Source organism: Rhinolophus ferrumequinum, chromosome 11 (assembly GCF_004115265.2).
Source record: "Rhinolophus ferrumequinum isolate MPI-CBG mRhiFer1 chromosome 11, mRhiFer1_v1.p, whole genome shotgun sequence".
In the NCBI taxonomy this organism is placed as follows: domain Eukaryota; kingdom Metazoa; phylum Chordata; class Mammalia; order Chiroptera; family Rhinolophidae; genus Rhinolophus; species Rhinolophus ferrumequinum.
In genome coordinates this window covers 20,098,520-20,120,246 of record NC_046294.1, presented here as the reverse complement: position 1 = coordinate 20,120,246, position 21,727 = coordinate 20,098,520, and the positions used below count along the sequence as shown (strand labels likewise).

General features: G+C 33.8%; 1 pseudogene; it reads left to right on the top strand.

Annotated features, from left to right (window-relative positions):
* The first annotated feature begins 8,168 nt into the window (after window positions 1-8,168).
* The window catches only part of LOC117029655 (KH domain-containing, RNA-binding, signal transduction-associated protein 1-like), a 28,942-nt pseudogene continuing 15,383 nt past the window's right edge, over window positions 8,169-21,727 (top strand).

Sequence of the window (21,727 nt, the reverse complement as noted above, 5' to 3'; positions counted from 1 at the left end):
AATTAACAATTCTCTAGTGACAAGTGATACTGAGTATCTTTCACATGATTATTTGTCATATGTGTCTTTGTTGAGAGGTCTTTTCAGATTTTATACCCAGGTTTCAATTGGTTTGTTTTCTTATTGTTGAGTTTTAAGAGCACTTCTATACAACTATTTTATCATGTTTTCTGGCAAATATTTTATTCCAGTGTGTTTCTTGTTTCTTCACTCTTTTTACAGTGTCTTTCCCAGAAGTTTTTAATTTTAATAAAGTCCAAGTTATGAATTTTGTTTAATCAAGTTAGTGAATTATGCTTTCTGGTATTTCTTGATCCCCTTTAATTCTTAATTAATTATCTCTTGTAATGCTAGATACACAATTGTTTCTTGGCTTTTTCCCTTATGAATATGTAAACTCCTTCCGAGTTTACATTGTTCTGTTCATACAATGTTCCTATACCTAGACTACAGTGTCCCATAGATATATTCAGTACATAGTTGATGAAGACTTTGATAATTATATGAACATGTAAATACATTACAGATAAACATATAATTACCTATAAATAAGTATATAAATTAAGTCAATTTCTAACACAGCAGTTTCCAAAAATTTAATATATATTTTATCAATAAAAAAGTTAGCTCTCACACCTAATATGGGTGTATGCATCTACATATGATAATTTTATGTATTTTCAATTTTTATATATGTACTACTATATAATAGAAACCATGAAATCATACATATTTGTATGAATATAAATATCTCACAGACTTTAAAACATTTTCTTCTGAAATATCAACTTTGGAAACCACTGTCTAAAGTCATTATATTCTACTACTTGCCATTTTATATAAAAGAGAGTCCTATCACAGCTTTAATCTGGGTCTTTCAAGAATGTAATTACAGATATCACAGGAATAGTATTGCTGGGTGAAGAAGAAATGTGGAGCTTATTTCTAAGTCTTTCCTATTTAATCTGTCTGTACTTCCATACCATTTATTTTCCCCATGTTTTCCGTTCAGTGTGTCAGATCTGGTATTTACCTAGCCTGAGATCATTTGATATCCTGCTCTTACAGGTCACTCTACATATTTCAGGAATGGCAGATGTCAACCTAGTGCATTAGAAGAGGAAAGAATTAAAATTTCGTCAGAGCACCATAAAACATTTTCCGTAAGGCTTAAGTCAGTTAAACAGAGCTTCTCAGATACCTGTACTTCAAAGAAGGTTCTAGTGCTTTGGAAGTTAGAGTTTATAAAATGTTTTACAAATTATTGTTATTAGTTTCAAGTGTACAAAACAATATAATGATTATACATTTACACCCCCCACAAAGTGATAACCCAACCATGTCTGCTTCCCCTCTGACATCACATATAACTATTACAATACCATTTACTGTATTCCCTATGCTGTACTTTACATCCTGTTACTGTAGATGAATATATATACATATATATATATATAGAGAGAGAGACGGAGAGACAGAGAGAGAGACAAAGAGAGAGACCAGAGAGAGAGAGAGAGAGACAGAGAGAGAGAATAGATAAAATTATCATATGTATATGCATGCAAACATATTAGGTGTGAGAGTTAATTTTTTATTGATAGAGTGTGTATTAAATTTTTAAAAACTATTCTCTTAAAAATTGACTTTGTATTTATATATTTATATATAATATACTTATATAATATACATTATATATATTATATATAAATATAATAGGTATTATGTGTAATATATTATATAGAAATGTTATAAATATAGGTATTTGTATATTTATATATAATACATTTATAAGCTCATATAGATATAGATACATACATATACAATATCTATATACCCATATTTTTAAATTATAGTTGACACTCAATATTATATATTTTTAATTACAGTTGACATTCAATATTATTTTATATTAGTTTCAGGTGTACAGCACAGTGGTTAGGCATTTATGAAATGTATGAAGTGATCCTCTGAAAAGTCTAGTACCCATCTGACATTATACATAGTTTTTAAACATGATTGATTATATTCCTCATACTGTATTTCAAATCCCTGTGACTATTTTGTGACTACCAATTTGTACTTCCTAATCCCTTCACCTTTCTCACCCATCCCGCCAACCACCCTCCCATCTAGCAAACATCAGTTTGTTCTCTGTATCTATGAGTCTATTTCTGCTTTGTTTGCTTATTTAGTCTGTTCTTTAGATTCCACAAATAAGTAATATCATATGGTATTTGCCTTTCTCAGTCTGACTTATTTCACTTAGCGTAATATCCTTTAGGTACATCCATGTTTTTGCACATGGTAAGATTGTTATTCTTTTTTATGGCAGAGTAACACTCCATTGTATAAATGTACCACAGTTTCTTTATCCAATCATCTATTGATGGGCATTTCAGTTGTTTCCATATCTTGTCTATTGTGAATAGCACTGCAGTAAACATAGGAGTACATATATATTTTTTTCAAATAGGTGTTTTGGATTTCTTAGGATGAATACCCAGGAGTGGAATTGCTGTGTCACATAGTAGTTCTATTTTCAATTTTTTGAGGAACGTCCATACTGTTTCCATAGTGGTTGCACCAATTTACAATCTACTAAAATCCACTAAAAGCACACGTGTTCCCTTTTCTCCACATCCTTGTCAACACTTGTTTTATGTTGATTTATTGATGATAGCCATTTTAACTGGAGTGAGGTGATATCTCACTGTGGTTTTAATTTGCATTTCTCTGAGGATTAGTGATATTGAGCATCTTTTCATATGTCTGTTGGCCATCTATATGTCCTCTTTGGAAAAATGTCTACCCAGGTCCTCTGCCCATTTTTCAGTTGGGTTGTTTGGTTTTTTTGGTGTTGAGTTGAATGAGTTTTTTATAATTTTTGGATATTAACCCCTTATCAGATGTGTCATTGGCAAATATTTTCTTCCATACAGTAAGTTGTCTTTGTGTTTTGTTGATGGTTTTCTTTGCTGTGCATTTCACAGTTTTTTAAACAAAGTGTGTGTGTGTGTGTGTGTGTGTATACACATTTAGTAGTGTACCCCCGATATTTATATCCACCCAGAATCTGTCAATGTGACATTATTTGGAAAAGGGTTTACAGATGTACTTTGATATGATAAAATGAGGGTTTACATGATTAGAGTAGGTCAAAAATCCAACGTTCTTGTAAGAGAAAATTTGAACAGAAAAACAGACACACAGGGGAGAAGGCCATGTGATGAGGGAGGCAGAGATTGGATTGGAATGATGCATCCACAAGCGGAGAAATATCAAGGATTGCCTGCAACTGTCATAAGCTAGAAGAGACAAAGAAGCATTCTTTGAACCTTCGGAGGGGCCATGGCCCTGCTGATTTTGGACTTCTCACCTCCAGAATTGGAAGAATAGATTTTCTGTTGTTTTAAGCCTTCCAAGGTTGTGGCAACTGTGGTAACTGTTACAGCAGACCTAGGAAACTAACTAACTACATGTAGACACACACACACACACACACACACACACACACACACACACAGGTTTAACCTTCTGTAATTTTTTGAAAATTAACTTTTAAAAATTGTTAATAATAGTAATTAATAATAATAAGTAATAGTTAATTAATATTAAATATGTAGGTTTTCAGTATTTTTGCTAAGTATTCCTACATGTAAATGTTATTTAAAGGTAACACCATTGACTAAGGAAGACGCTATTTCTTTCACTTTTCAAGTACTAAATTGAGACTTAAAGTAGCTGAAATAATTTCAGAAAACCAGTAAGTGGCAGAGCTAGGACTCATATTCTGGTGTCTGTTACTCCAGGTCTCAGATTCCCAACAGTAATAGTATTTTTGAAGTAAAATTTTCATGATATGGTTAAATATTCATTTTACTGCAGCATTTTTTAATATATTGCAGCTCTTAATTTTTAGTGAAAGTTTGGCACATTTAGACAGTCTATAAATACATATTGAATGAATGAATATATGCAACATTGCAGCATTTTTATGTGATAATATTTCTCTTTTTTTTTGGCTGCAATATGTAGAAGTAAATTTTAAAATGGGAAGAAAAACTGATTTTATGTCATAGCATCTGTCACCCAAAAAACCAGACTCCTTTCCTAATGAGAACAGCTGCCTCCCAAAGTACAGAAATCAACACAAACATTTATAGGGGCCTCTAAGAACCGTAAAGTACTCACTAAGCACGAAGAACTTTTCTCCTAAGAATGCTCAAATGGATTATAAAACAATACATTACGTTTATGTTCTCATGGCCCATTAAATTTTTTTAGGGCAGTATTCTTTTGAATCAGTAAGTTTTGAGAATGCCAAAATGGTGGTGCTTACTCTGGTATTCATTGCAGTGGGTACCATTATTCAATTGCTTCTATCTTTTATTGTTGCCACCATAAAATAGTATTCATTTCTCCACTTAAAAATATTGAAATAAAAACATACATTTTTAACTAAAGCAAAGAAAGATTTTTAGTCTTGTTCTTTCTTTAAAAAATGAGAAATCTGACTGTGTACCTAAGACCTCCTGTTCAAAAGCATCAAGCAGCTAATCAAATGCTTGACTTCCTGAAAATCATGAGTTTAAGAATTTAAAAGTGTCTCACTTGGGAATTTATCATATAAAGGAAAACATCCGATGTGGGTTGAATTATATCCCCCTCAAAGATATGTTGAGTTCTCATCTCAGTACCTACCATGTTTCCTTGAAAATAAGACCTAGCTGTACAATCAGCTCTAATGCGTCTTTTGGAGCAAAAATTAATATGAGACCCAGTCTTATTTTACTGTAAGACTGAGTATAATATAATATAATATAATATAATATAATATAATATAATATAATACTGGGTCTTATATTAAATTTTGCTCCAAAAGATTCATTAGAGCTGATTGTCCAGCTAGGTCTTATTGTCAGGGAAATGTGGTATGACTATAACCTTATTTGGAAATTAGGTCATTATCAATATAGTCAAGTTAAGATAAGGTCAATATTTCACTGGGGTTGGCCTGAATCTAAAATGACTGGTGTCCTTATTAATATAAGAAGGAAAACCAGAGACACAGAGTTGAATGCCATATGAAGACACAGAGACACAGTGGTATGAATTAGGTGGCTATACAAAGATGGAGGCAGAGATTGAAGTTATACTGCTACAACCAGAGGAATGCTTGGGACTCCCAGAAGCTGGAAGAGAGGAGGAAGCATCCTCCCCTAGAACCTTCAAAAAGAGCATGGTCTAGCCAACACCTTGACACTGAACTTCCAGTCTTCAGAATTTCTAGAGAAAAAAATCTGTTTTAAGCCGCTTGGTTTGTGGCACTTTGTTATGGCGCCCTAGGAAACTGGAACAACACCTAAACATTTGCTAAGAGTTCCAAACCGAGATGGTTATAGGTGTCAAGAATCTTAGTGCATGTTTTCTGTCATTCTAAGGAATGTGGTGCCATAAATCTAATCAAAAGAGTTTCTGGGCTTTAATCAATGAGTAAGTATTTATTACAGACCTATTGTGTCCTCTGAATTGCCTTAGCTATAAGTAAGCAAATATAGGCCATGGGACATTTTCCTCAGAAATATTATGAGAAGCACACACGAAACGTTATAATTGTTTTTAATCGATTCTTCTAGGCAGTTAATTTTCTAACATATGGCATGTGGCATACTGTCCGCTTCTTGCAATTGGGGCATTATCTGATGTATTGAACATGCAATATTACTTCCAATTCAGTTAACAGAAGATACCTATTGCAGTTGTATCAATGATATTGTTTCAATGTTGCAATAAATCCTTAAAGACGGTGGCAAAGTGATTGTGGTTTGGTAATTCAGTCTATTTCCCTGCCGTCCAACAAGAACACAGCATACAAATTGTATGCAAATTTCGTCTCTGACTAGCTATACTAGACACATTTTCTATAGAATGTGTTCCCTACTCCTTGTCTTCACTTGGCATCCAGGAAGTTGGTAAGTTGGTTAAATACCTTTGAATCTCCTTTTTTTTTTTTTTTTTCTATAAATGCTGCTACCAATTTCCTAGAGTTTTCATTGTGGTCTCTTCTATTTTATACACCAACCAAGGATTCACCATAGATTCCTTAGCAAGTTGTCAATTCATGCACTCTGTCACTCTGGTGATTATTGTAAACTCATGTTTGGTTGAATACTAAATTTTCTGTTATTTTAAAGGAAAAGCTGATTTGTTTTTTTAAGGTAGCTATTTTTCCCACTGACATAATGCAACCCTGTCCCCAGACCATGGCCAAGTCCAGAGAAAAACACCAGGCTCAAAGTGTTTCCATAACTGTTCCATTAGCCTGGAATCTGAAACTGGAAAGCTAGGATTCCTTCCCACACTCTTGTCATATAGTTTGGAAAGTAGAAGAAGTAAATCTGATTGAAAAATTAAAATAAAGACAACATGCCTGGAGGCATAGAGATGGGAGCGTAAGATACTTTCTGAAACCCAGCTACGTTATTGCTTTGATCCTCATAACTAATTCCTGAGCTACCTCAAGTGAATTTCAGTAAGTTGCAACTGAAATAGTTTTAACTAATAATTATGCACTGATTCAAAATGGGTTTTAGTGTACATTTTTTAGCTGTGAGAAGATGAAACTCTATATATTTTCTGGGTATCATGATCTTATCCATATCTTTCTCACATGACACTAGGCAGAAAGTAATTTTGTTTACCATTCTGATTGTGAGAGGGGTGATTGGGAGGGAGAATGATGGGGTCCCTCTTCTGTTGCTTGTGGACCATCTCTTTCCATAACACTTAACATTTCTGACCTGTCTCTACCCCTATTCTTATTTTCATCCAGAGGAATGGCATCTGAATGGTAATTATGAAAGATGAAACCTGGCCTCTGTGGCCAATTCCTTTCCTTCCCCTTCTTTTTGTGGTATATGACGTGCAGAGAATGTGTTGTTCTTTACTAGCCTGTAAGTTTCAAGAGTATCAGGGCTTTGTGTTGGGGAGGAAGTAGAATACAGGGAAAAGGAGAAGTTGAGCTCAAAATCACCAACAAATTGTGTATTGAGCCAAATACTTAGAAACTTCAACAGGGCATTCATTTTTTGGAGAGATTAATAACACTGTGATATTGATGGGTAAAAGCATTTGACTTTCTTGCTGTGTCGTGTACCCATGTGTTGTCACGCAGCAATCTACCCATCTGTCCCCTCTTATCTACCCTTTAAAGAAAGGAGAGTCTGTGAGACTAATCCTTTCAGGGACTTTGCTTCACCTTTGTGCTTACACCTTATGTCTCCCTGTTTGGAGCCAAAGGATGGCTGGTTAGCGAATGACGGGTAAGATTCCCCACGGGGGTGGGGAGGCAACCTAAGCCAGGTGTAGCCGCATGGGGGTCATCAGGAGAACCCATAGGGTTGATAGAGTTGGGCAAAAACCCCCACCTTCCTCCAGCTAAGGAGAACTTTTGCCTCTGTGGCTGCATTCCTTCCCACAACCTGCTTGGGAAGAGATTCAATGATGTGATAACAGTTCTCCATCTATTCATATCAGTAAGTTTCAGCATAAAGGTTTTGTCCCTTGGGGAGGTACATCCTGAGACTTACAGTTCCACTGTTTGCAGGCAAGGGTGATTAGTTTGAATCAGTTTCTTAGTATAACGTATGAAATTCACAGACAGTGGAAAAAACAGTTACTTCCTTGTGTGAACATCAATAAAAGTCACAACATGGCCCAATTCGGGGCTCTCAGTCCTTTGAGGCTGTGAGACCCTTGGCCCCTAGTACGTAAATCTCTTGATTTCTGTTTTTTACTTTCTTAACCCTTTGCCGCTCCTTCTCGTTCACTCACTGCATTGTTGGGCTCTCTCACTGCATTGTTGGGCCGCGACACCCATGGTCCATTTTTTCGATGGTTTTTATTTTAATTGGTTGTGCAGGTGGTGCTCTGCTTATCTATTGCTACATAAAAAAAAAACTATCCAAAACTGTAGACAGTGTGTCCTTGTGGCACCACCTGGGGCAATGAGGTCTGGAGCATCCACTTCTAAGATGGCATCTTCACACACGTCTGGTGACGTCAAGTTCCTTGGTCTTCCTCTCATGGTGTTTTATTCTCCAGGCCTTCTCATATGGCATGAGCTTCTTGCAGCATGGTAGTCTCAGGTTAATTGCACATTTGAAACAATGGCTGGTTTCCAAAAGAGTATTCCAAGAGATCCAGGTGGAAGCAATATCACTTCTCATAATGTAGCCTCAGAAGCCCCAACACTGTACAACTGCCCTAATCTAATTGTTATGCAAGTCACAGAAACTACTCAGATTCAAGAAACTACTCAGATTCAAGGAGAGAGAATTAGACTGAACTTATTGATGGGAACGGGGCAAGATCACAATGCAGAAGAGCATCTTGGTAAAATACAAATGGTCACACCTCACTTGTAAAGTTGTAAGCTGGGTGAGTGGCTTTATATTTAACGTAAGCCAAAGGGATTTTTATCTTGGTCAGCCATTGTAGCATGTAGCAGCTTTGTCAGATGTCACACGATTATTTCTATAAAGCCAAGTTGTAAAAGTCAGCCCTAAGTTTTATACAATTGATGCAGTTCTCAGCAAAATTGTAGGACTTCAGCAAAGTCAAAATTAAGAGCTGAGGCCTTCATCAAAGATGGGAACCAGCAAAAGTACAGGTTTTAGTGGTCTTAACTAAGGTCTGGTCTGATTTGTGGCCTTAACATATCCAAGCTGTAAAGCCAAGGGGTCAACTAGCTTAATTGTACACTTGCAATTTAGAGATAAGGCATACTTTTATTTTTAATGTACTCATAAGTCGAATTTGCTTGACTTTGAACTTTAGAAAATAAGGTTTTGCTAAGCAGACATGATAAAAAAAAGAATATTGATCATCATGGAAATTATCTTTGCAGACACAGGACTTTAAGACAATCAATACTAAAGCAATTTGTTTTGTACTGTTAACATGCAACGGAGCTGAGTTTTGAGTGCTCTACAGAAACACACCAAATTTTAGCCAAACTTGGGGTTTAAATTTTATGATTGTCAAAGATAGATAGTACTAGTTCAGTTAACCAAATTGAGGATCATCCTGGGAATTTTCTAGAGATTAATTTTTCATTCAGGTTTAAGAGGCTGCCTTGTAACATGATTTTAAAACTACTCCGGATTTTTAACTGCTAGGAGGGAAAAACCATGCTTAAGATATAGGTCTCTTAGATCTAAACAGTTCCATAGCAAGAAGCAATGGAAACATTCCCTGTAGCATAGGACAGAAGACACCTTTTCAAAAAAAAAAAAAAAAAACAACAACGTGAATGCTCATGTCTAGAGAAGCCCACACAATCTAATACTGATTCAAGGAGAGTGGAAATAAGAAATTAGACCCCACAATCCAAATGGGGGAGACGAGCTTTCAATTGTTGAACTTTAAATATGATGTTAGCCCTGGGCTTTTATACCTTATAGAGTGCTTATTTTTGTTTTTCCTATTTTGTTTTGTTTTATGAAAACATTTTGGATTTGTCAAATGCTTTTTTCTACATCTATTAGGATAATCGTGTGTTTTTTGTCCTTTTTTTTTTATTAATGCAATGATGCCTTACATTCATTGAATAGTATAATTTATACCAACTTTGCATTCAGGGATACATTGTGTTATGCAATCCAGGATAAAGGATTACTTATCTCACTGATGTACAATCTTTACATGTTGCTGAATTTTATTAGCTGGTATATTGAAGATTTTTGCATCCATATTTATAAATAATATTAGTCTGAAATTTACTTTTCTTGTGATGTCTTTGTCTGGTTTTATTATGAAAGATATACTGGCCTTATATGATGAATCCAAAAGTGTTTTCGAAATATTGGTATAATTCTTTTTGAAGCATTTGGTAAAATTTACCAGTATAGCTATTTGTGGGAAGTATTTAACTTACTAGTTCAATTTCTTGACTTCTTAGTGGTCAATTCAGCTATTTTATTTCTTCTAGAGTCAGTTTAGTTTGTTTCTTTCTAAGAATTTGTCCATTTTATCTAAGTTATCTAATTTTTGGCATGAAATTCCCTTGTAATACTTTTTTACATCATTATGGTCCATATTTATGTTCTGTCTCTCATTCTTGATTTTAGTAATTTGAATCATCAGTTTTTTCTTGGCTCATCTGGCAAAAAGTCTGCCAATTTTTAAAATCATCTCAAAGAACCAATTGTTGGCATTATTATTTTTTTTCCCTATTCTTCATTTCACTGTTTCTACTCTAGTCTTTAGTATTCTCTTCTTTTTTTTTTTTTTTTTTTTTTTTAGTTTCTTAAGGTGGAAGGCTGGGGTATTGATTTGAAATCTTATTTTTCTAATAGAGACATTTAGAGCAATGCACTGCGTTCTAGACATGTTTTAGCTGCATAAGTTTATATTTTATATTGCCATTTTCATTCATCTCAAAATAATTTCCAAAATCCCTGTGATTTCTTTGTTGATCCTTTTGTTATAAAGAAGTTGGAGCAATCCAACCATCACTAAGTATTAAGTGTTGTTTAACTTCCACATGTTTGTGAATTTATTAATATTTTTTCTGTTATCCACTTCCAGTTCAATTCCATTGTGAATAGAAGAAACACTTTTTAAAAATGATTTCTATACTTTTAAATTTATATGGAGGCTCATTTTAAAGCTTAACATATGATTTGTTCTGGAAATTGTTCATGTACACTTGAGAAGAATATGTATTCCGCTGTATAATAGGAAAATCAGAGTAAATGTTTCAGCTTTGGCCTTGAAACCAATATCACGAATATACTCCGATATCATTAATATCTTCTTGTGATGAATTTTGTAGTTTTACAAGGAAAAATCCATGTCAATCAATATTAGTCAAAGGATAATAGCTTACAGGGTAGTGAATATTGGGGAGGTAACTTATACAGATATTAGCAGGACTGTAATATTGGGCTGGTCATCTCCTCCCTTAAGAGGATAACCATTCTTCTGGTCCACCATGGCCTTACAGTTACCAACATGGAATTAACAGGACCAAACTTCCAGAATGACTGTAGGGATTATTTCTTCCCAATCCTGATATTTTCTTCTATGTGAAGGGACTTCTATTTACGGAATACACCAGACCGTTTTGAAACCAATTTTCTATTAATACACCTGAGAAGATGAGTAACTTAACTGATTACTGGGTTTGGAAGGAGAAACTCTGCATATTAGTTCATACTTCCTTTTTACCCTTCCTGTTAGGAACATGCCTTCCTACAGGAATCAAGATCTGTTCTGCTTCTCCAAGCTGCAAATTTCATTAGAGAGAGCTACTCCCTGGGAAAGCCCTTCAGTAGTGAGTAACTTGTTGCCTCATTATTATTTGCTTCAGTATGAGTAAGTTCATCTGGCTGTAGATTCTAAGTTACATTTTTAAATATCAGTGTTAATTATCACTTTGTTCAGAACATAGGCAGGGAAGTGGGCAGTTATTTATCGGACTTCCTCAAAATTTCCCATGTATCTTTTAAAATAGATATTACAGTCTGTAGTCAATAAAAGAAAATAAAAATACAGTGCAACAAATAACCAATGTTTTCAGAGGTCATAAAAAATCATAATCACGGAAATCTTCCATTCACAAAGATTTGAGCTGGAGAACGAATTCCGTATCTTACTAGTTGTGTGACTTTGAGCTGTTCCTATAAACTCTTCAAGTCTCCAATTCCATCATCTTTCACATAAACATACAGTGACACCGACTTTATCACATTTGAGGGTTGTTAAAATGAGATAATGTTCTGCAAATCTATTTTGAGATTTAAAAAGTACAATAAATAAATACATACATAAAATTAAATAAATACGGAAGCAAGCCAATTGGCAGTAAGAGTTGGCAGGTAGACTCTACCTAGCCAGAGTTGAATGGAATAGAAAGTAATCCCCAAAATATTAATTATGCATGAACAGAAGATATGAAATGGGAATGTTAAATCTAGGTAAGATGGAAGAGAGGCATGGGTCTTAAGAATGATGATCTCATTGAACATCAATTCTCTTTTTTTATTAATAGATGAAATGAGCTTTTTCCCCTAAAGGGTTTTAACATCTTTAAACTTCACTTCTTGTTTCAATGTCTCTCTTCTCCATTAGACTACGAAAACAAATATCGTATGTATCTTTATTTTCTCAGATCGGCACAGAATAGACACTCAACAAATTTGGCTTTGTTGAATTGACTTATTGAAGGTAAATTATAATGCTCATGAATGCAGGCCAGACCTTCTTTACCTGCATATTAAACCAGGTTGAGAAGCAATTATTAAAGAGACTAGAGATAATACCAAGCTTTGAGAAGACAGATAAGAGGGGAAGAGTTTATCCTGCTCTCATGTCGTCTATATACTGATCTTAATTTATTTTGATTATCTATTAAATTTTAGATACTGTTCTAGGTATTAAAAATACAGAGAAGATTAAAAGACATTCTTTGACCATAAAAACCTTAGATTCCTGTGATATAGAAATTTCATTAAATAGAATACCCAAGATATGCAGGAGAATAGCCATCTACTGAGCAGTTTTTGTGTATAACATAGTGTACATGGACATTTTAGGGACTATCCCTCTAAATTAACACACCAAACTCATGTGATTGGTAGTTAATGCTCTATTTTACAGGTAAGGAAACTGAGGCTTATAGAAGTTATTTAATTTTCCTATGGTATGAAACTTTGGAAAGGCTTAGCCAACATTTGAAAGTAGGCTTGTTGGAATCCAAATTAATGTTCCTTCTGTGCTCTGCACTATTTTCCATGAAGAAATTATGAAGTACCTTGGAATAAAGAAATGAAAACGGGAAAATGTAGGCTGATAAACTCAATGACAGGAAAAAGTAGCATGATTTTATGCAATCTTCCTCAAGGAATTGCGTATTTTAAAATAGGATGACAGAGAAAGGTCATTAAATAAATAAAATGACTATAGACACATTTGAGTGAGAAGATTCTTGATAAGGCCCTTCCAACTATTCCGTATGTATCCAGGCCGTATCGTAGACCACGCCTCCAGGAGGCAGTTGTACTGAACAGCAAAGTAGAAGTCACATTGCCTCCTATATGATTCCTTGCCACAGAAACAGCTCATTAATTTCTTCTCGGAAATACTGGTGGTTAGAGGATAGTGCCACTAGCAAGGAAGTATCTTCCCTGAGCCCTGATGCAGACAATTCTTTCCTGAACTTCCTATGATCATATCTACCACATGAAGTGAATAGTCCATAGTGTCCAAGAACCATGGCCGGCCATCTTGTCACATGACTTCCTCTTGGCTTTTCCAGGACACCAAAATTACCCACCTAAAGAATCCACAGCCCACTTCTCCAGAGCCTCTTCTGAGAAAGTAAGCCATCAAGCACATCAAGCCAAGGAGGTGTTCTTTGTGGAGTACGTGAGCTTGGATGAGTGGGCTGTGGTATGCATGCATTCACCTAAAGCCCCTTGCAGTGTTGGATGCAGTTTATGAAGAGAAAGAAAAAGGGCATTTATATCGGAGGCTAAGTGTTAGCTATCCTCTGGTTACCCACCGAAGACTTGGATAATTCTAATTATAATCTTGGACTTTCAAGTTATTTTGAAGATATGTTTGTAAAATATTTTAAGCTTAAAGTAAAATAAAATAAAAAAGTAAAGTAAAATAAAATCACATTGAGAGAGGAACGTATTTTACTTAATATCTTATTAGCTTGATGTATATTATGTTATAGTGTGTGTGTGTGTGTGTGTGTGTGTGCAAATTGCACACTTGTTTCATATCATCCTACAAGTGTCAAGGACAGAATTGTTGGAAAAAAATCTGTCAAGCCCATTAAGAAAATCTTGCCCTGAACCCCAGAATTTGAACTGGAGAGCCATCGTATTGAAATGTTAAATGTCGGAGCGCTTTCTTAATTCTTCCCTCCTTCTAGCACCTGAAATTTAAACCTATATTAGAGCAACATTTCTTGTAATTTAGCTTGTACTATTTTACTTTTATTTCGCTTCTAAATTCTAAATTACTCTTTCCTCATATTAATTTTTAATACGTTATTTACTTGAAAATTAAGTACAGTGTAGTGTAGTTGCCAAGAAGTAGGCCAAGGGAATGAGTGAATAGTAGATTTTCTGTTAATAATTCTGCGTGATATGTAGCAGAATATAGCAGATATATGTTTGGAGATACTGTCTCCTGGGAAGCTAGTAAAAATGAGCTTTCTTTGCTTCTTATAGCAATGTTTTTGAAGCTATTGAAATTGGGGTCATTAAGGGTTGATAGTTATTCTTTGGGGACTTCCTTCTTACTGTGTCTCTAACTCTACATATCTTTTCTAAATTTGTACCTGTAACATTGTTTCAGAGGATTTAAACATGTCTTAAGTACAATTTTAGAGATTTTGTTTGTTTGTTTGTTTTTCGGTTTTCCCCTTACATACCAGAGTCAGGAACATATCAAAACTGAAGTACTTACTGTATCATAATTTGTGACTAACACTTAAGAGTTACCATTGTTGGAGGTAAAAATATTTCATAACCATGAAAATTATAACATTTAGCATTTTTTTAAGTGAGACTATGTTGATAGATACACTTGTTCCAGATACCTGTCTTATGAATGATCATTCATTTGAGGAGGGTTTCCACATTTCATCCTGTGTTCTATGTAGACTTGCTCATCATCAACTTTATCACATGTTATTCAAAAAGGAGACTCTTTCTTTGCGTTTGTACCATCATATATCTTTCAGTTGTGTGTGTGTGTTTAATTTCAAGAGGACTTAGGTACAAACCTTTTTATGAAATATTTAAAATACCTAGCCTTAGTCTCTGACTATCATGTGCTCGGTGTTTTGGGACCAGTTGTTTTACTTCACTGAACTCTCAGTCTCCAATACAATAACAACATGTCTGTCAATGACAAACCGCGTATTCGACAATGGTCCCATAAGATTATAATGGAGCTGGAAAGTTTCTGTCTCCTAGTAACATGGTAGCCATCCTAAGTAGTAGGTCAGTGCATTACTTATATGTTGGTGGTGATGCTGGAGTAAACAAATGCACTACACTGCCAGTCGTATGAAAGTACAGCACATACAATTATGTGCAGTGCATAATAATTGAAAATGATAATAAGTGATTATGATACTGGTTTATGCATTTACTAGTCTGTGCTTTTCATCATTATATTAGAGTTTAATCTTTCTACTTATTTAAAAAAAATGTTTACTGTAGAACAGTATGCCATGTTATGCCATCAGCCTCATACATCTCGTGTTTATTGCATCTCTTGATTGCATCATTTTCTGTTGTGCTGAATTAATCTCACGTTGTTTTGTACAATAATGTGTTATACAGGCTTATAGCCTGGGAGCAATAGGCTCTACCACACAGCCTAGGTGTGCAGTAGGCTGTACCATCTGGGTTTGTGTAAGTGCACCTGATGATGTTTGCACAACCACAAAATTGCCTTCTGAGAACCTATCCTTGTTCAGAGACAGATGACTGTACTTAAAATCAGGGATTCATATAATATTACCTTTTAAGTCTCATCTAGGTAGAAATATTTGTTACCAATACTTTTTCTCTCTAGATTAAGTAACATATCCTGAGATGAATTTATGCATACCTACACATCCCTTGAAGGTTTATTTTAAGAAAGCTTCTGTTATGTAATTTAAAAAGTGAATTTGGAGCCCACTGTTGTTTTCACTTGTCATGTGAAGAAACCAAGATCAGAGAGTAAATGATTTACAGATCACTGAGTTTATAAAAAGCAGAGCAGAGCTTGATATCAGGTTTTCAGATTCTAAAACGGTTACTTTTTTCCATTTTATCTTTACACGTATTTGCCATTTTATCTATGCATGCCATATATCCTGATTTATTTTACAAATTTCTTAGTGGTGGTAATGACATATTGTATTACCTCATATTCTGGATCTTATAGTATAAATGTAATATACTATAAATGTGTATATATATATATACACACATATATACATATATATATATATGTGTGTGTGTGTGTGTATATATTTACAGATATATATATATATATATATATATATATATATATATATATATGTATACACACTGATTTTTAATGTGCTTAGAGGTATTGTTTCAGGATGGCTGCCCAGCTGTGGACTACTCTTCACCTTATTTTGACACATCTTAAATATTTACATCAGTCTAAAGATAGAGTCCTAATGTGATGAAGGTAGGAATATATTGTTACATTTGGGCTGAATTTATAAAGGAAACCATTTTCAGACAATCACAAAGAACTAGTTCGGAAACAAACAAAGAAAATTCCCTAATGGTGTTAGGTATTAAAATTATTCCTGTGACACAATAAATTCATTCACAGTGTAGTGCCTATATACTTACATTTTCCCATGTCTGGAGCTCTTGAAACAGAATTTTATGTATGTAGCTTCTTACTATCATTTGGGTTTCAACTCATATATTCTCTTTTCAGTGAGGCCTTCTCAACCATTCCATCCAAATTAAAGCAATTTTCTTTTACCTCCATCAGCATCACTCCCATAGCATAATCCTCTTTATATTTTTTATTACTTTTTCACTTGTACATTGTATGTGTCCTGCATTCTCTACCTTTCAGGAATTTGAGTCTGATGATTCATCTTATTCATGGTTATATTTTCTACATCTGGAAGAGCCTGCCAAATAGTATGTGTTCAATAAATATGTGTTGAATGAATGAATTAGGTTAAGCAGATGTTTGGCCCCCTTTCTGTTCACACACACACATAAACACACACACACACACACACACACACACACACACACACACACACACACACCCCTTCTTATATCCGGACCAAGAGACAAATGCCCTTGAGGTGAGGAGGTTAGGACAACCATCTTACTCTTTCTACAGAACCACAGAAAGTTGTGCTCTCTGAAGTCAGCTTACCATTCCTCACAAGAGAAGGCAATTCTCTCATTGTGACTACAGAGAGACATCATTTTTGCTCTGGTTGTGTGATATGACTCGTGTTGATTTTATAAGTGTTACCTTAATAATGCCAGCTTTAAGATGGAGCATGAATCTCCAGGAAAAAAAGGGGAAAAGAGAGTACCAAGGATGCTTAAAAACATGCAGTCAAGAAAGACAAATAATTATTATTAAAAGCAAATAAAATCAAAGTTAATAGGAAGCATTTCTGGATATGCTTAAATAAAGCATATTTATTCCAAAATAAATCTGGAATATGGGTAATAATGGAAATTAAATGATTCTACTAATAAAATGGTAGGTGGAACATGAATTCCGTAATTATAATAAGTACTGAAGATGTCAAAGAGTTTTCAAAATTTTAATCATCAATTAAAATGTCAAAAATATGCTTGAAAATGAAGAAAGTATTTATCTTATCCAATTATGATAAATATGGAATGGATAAAATAACATAGTACATTTAGAAAATTAAAGGGGATGCCTGTATCATCTATAAAACTAATATGATGACCTAGTATGCAGAGAGTGCCTGAAATAATTAAATGAATCGTTTTAAACCTCTAAGTGACATTGGATAAAGAAACTAGGGTTACATCTAATTTAAGTAAATTTGAGAGTAGTCTTTTCATATATATATTATATGTTTATTTGCCCTTTAAAAAATGATAACCATTCATTCAAACTCTATTCAACTGTTTATTAAACAAATATATTCACAAACCCAATATGTGTCATGAAATATGAAGAATAATGAGGATACAGAAATAAACATGATTATGACAAGAACCATAACCCTAGGAAGTTTCAACTCTATTAAAGAAGCAAAGGAAACATAGAATTGTAAAACAAAGCTAGAAAAATAAGAGAAGTGCCCCCACAAGAGAAGCCTTGTCATAATATTATAGGAATTTATATTTTTTAATTTATTTATGTTGGTATACTATTTTATATTGCTTACATTAGTTTCTGGTGTACAATAGAGTGATTTGTCATTTTTACACCTTAAAATGTGATCACCCCACTGATTCTAGTAATCATCTGAAACCATGCAAATTTATTACAGTATTATTGACTGTATTTCCCTTCCCCTTTTCACCCATCCTCCCATCCCTTCTTTTTTGATAACCATCTCTTTGATCTCTGTTTCTATGAGTCTGTTTTTGTTGTATTTGGTTTTAGATTTCACATATAATTGAAACCATATGGTACTTTTCTTTCTTTTCCTGACTTTTCAATTAGCATAATACCCTCTAGATTCACTCCTGTTGTCACAAATGATAACATTTCATTCTTTTTTATTGCATAATATTCTATTACATATATATGTGTATATATATATATACACACACACACACATATGTGTCTATCTATCTAGATAGATAGACACATATGTGTGTGTGTGTGTATATATAGATATATATATGAATGGATACAGAAAATGTGATATATATATATATATATATATATATATATATATATATATATATTCTGTATCCGTTCATCTATTATGTTTCTATATCTTGGCTATTGTGAATAATACTGCAATGAGAATAGGGGTGCATGTATATTTTTGAGTTAGTGTTTTTGTTTTCTTGGGCTAAATGTCCAGAAGTGGAATTACTGTGTTGTAGGGTATATTCATTTTTAGTTTTCTGAGGAATATACATACTGTTTTCTATATGAGCTGCACCAGTTTGCAGGTCAACCAACAATGCACAAGGCTTCCCTTTTCTCCATATTCTGGCCAACACATGCTATTTGTTGACATTTTGATAATAGTCATGCACATATTTTACATGGGTAACATACTTAAGAATACCATATTATCCTGCAATCCCTCTCCTAGGTATCTACCCACAAAATCTGAAAACATTTATCCATAAAGATATACGTTCTCTGATGTTCATTGCAGCTTTATTTATGGTGGCCAACACATGGAAACAACCAAATTGTCCTTAGATAAATGTTTGTTTTGGATAAAGAAGATATGGTATATACACTCAATGGAATACTGTTCTGCCATAAGAAAAAATAGTGCTATTTGCGACAACATGGATGGATCTTGAGATTATTATGCTCAAGTCAGAGAGAAAAAGTCGAGAACTGTATGATTTCACCCATATGTGGTATATAAAACTGAAAGCAAAAAAGGAACAAGAAAAACAAATAAATAAACAAGAACTCGTAGACACAGACAATAGTTTAGTGGTTACCAGATGGTAAGGGGGTAGGGGTGTGGTAGAAAAGGGTAAAAGGGATCAAATATATGGTGATGGAAGGAGAACTGATTCTGGGTGGTGAACACACAACATGATATTAGATGATGTATTACAGAATTGTACACACTTGAAACTTGTGTAACTTACAATTGTCACCCCAATAAACTTTAATTTAAAAAAGAATACTAGATATTTTAATAGCATACATAAAGTGATCTAAATCTCATAAAAACATTATATGAGAAAATAATAAACATAATACGGTCACCATCACACTATAACATCATCTCAAATGGTCTATAAAGGTATATCCATGGAAATTGCACTATTGAATTGTACTTTTTAAATTGAATTGTTTACTGTCTAGACCAAGCTTTCTTATATATTCACAAGGAAGTTATTATTGATCCCAGGAAAGAAGGATTTGTCTTCAGGTGTGGTTTGGCATATATTTCCTTTTTCTACCTTATAGCAAATCACATCCTACTCTACCACACCCTGAATAACCTCCTCTGCTAAATCTTCTCTCTGACCGAACTCACCAGCAAGTATTCTTAGTTAGATAAAAATACATTTTAAAAGTATATCAATATTTGGAGTATATCTGTAAAATATTTGCTGTTCACTGATGAAGAAACACTGTACTATACATAATGCATGCTGAGAAGTTTATTTCATCTGAAATCTATAAGCCACTGAGTGGTTGAAGTTCACCTAGAGTATATATAAATTTGAATGATAGAAGTTTGAATGGGAGTAAACAGGGATCAAATTGGGAAGTTTCTTGAATGTCCCACTAGGAAAATGAAATTCTCTTTACTAAGCAATGGGAAATGTAATCAAGCAAGTAATCAATCTACCCATATGCTTTAGGCAGATTAGTCTATGAAATTGAACATACTATATAAACCAGGTTGAAATTGGGAGCTCTATGACAGAGTGTCCTATTAGAGTGTTGTTTCAAGAGCAAGTACTATTAGCTTAAATAGAATAGGTGTCTGAGGGAATAAAATGGAAGCAGTTCCTATGAAAGTTACAAGAAACTAAATCCAACTCTACCTGGAATGTGGAAAACATGCAATATTTGCTATGTTTGGTAACATTTGCTATGGTAATAAAGTCTGAGATGATACTACTTTCATCATTATCACAACAAAATTTTAATTCCATCTAAAGTTTGTCTAGATTATAACCGAGTTTGAGGATATCAACAAATTATGGCCAAGAATATATATATATATATATATATATATACACACACATATATATATAATACATATATATATATTTTGTATATATATACATATATATGTTGTATATATATACATATATGTGTGTGTGTATGTGTGTGTATATATATGTATATATATATATATATATATACTTTTTTTTTTCTTTCCTTTTGTCGCACTCTTCAGAGTAACTTATTAGATGCTCTGTGGCCTGGAGGTGGCTAATCTTTAAAGACAGCCCATGCACAAGCCATTGTGGAATCCAGAAAACTGTAAGTTAACGGCATTGTTTCCTGTGCATGATGTGATTTAATGGTAATCAATGTCACTTACCAACTCATTAAAAAGCCTTCTTCACAGCTCATCAAAAACTAAAACCTGGGGCAGTTGAACCTTTCCAGTCAATTAAAGACAAGGCACCAACATTTTTACAAATACAATTTAACAGGAGCACATAAGATAATAGCTAACTGAAAACATTTATTATTATTGAGAATCTCTGCTTTAATTTGAATGAAGTTTTATAAACATCAGAGAAAGATTAAACTTTCAGTACTTACAACATTAGAATAGTCATTCAAATTGTGCCTTCTAAATTGCAAAAGCATCCTGCTTTCATTCTTAAGGGCATTTTCAGTTTGATCTTATTCAAAGTGGGGAGACAGAACTAAAAGACTCCGATTATATAATAAAAGAATTGTACAATTACCTTTTGTTGATCCAAGCATGTATAATACCAAAACAAAACAAAACAAAAAACACTGTAATCTTAATTAAATTTCTTGATTAATTCAGGCAAGTTTACTTTTTCATGGTTTTGGCTTTTGTTTTCCGTTTTGTTTCTATATCCTATATTAGTGTACAACATACCATATATTCTTGGAAATGTGGTCTTAACTAGAGGTAGTGCTTGTGAGATTTGTGGTTTCCCTTCCCCTGAGACTTCGTGAACTTTTTCCAAAGGGAAATAATTTTCAAAGGGATGAAATAAAGGGATCTGAGAGCTACATAACTCAGCTGTTCTATGTATACCTGAAGATTCCCTATTGTTTCCAAGTGAGCAGAATTACTGGAGATGAAATAGAAAGAAGATTTATTTCTTGTACTGGAAGAGCATGCAATTCTATAGCCAATTTCACTGGAGCAAATCTTTCTTCTGTATTTGTAGGAAAAATTTAATTGCCAGATACACAGGAAACTTTTTAAGTCTCAAAAGAAAAACAAAACAAAGAACAACAACAAAACAGTGTTTCCAAAGTGGCACTGATTCAGTGT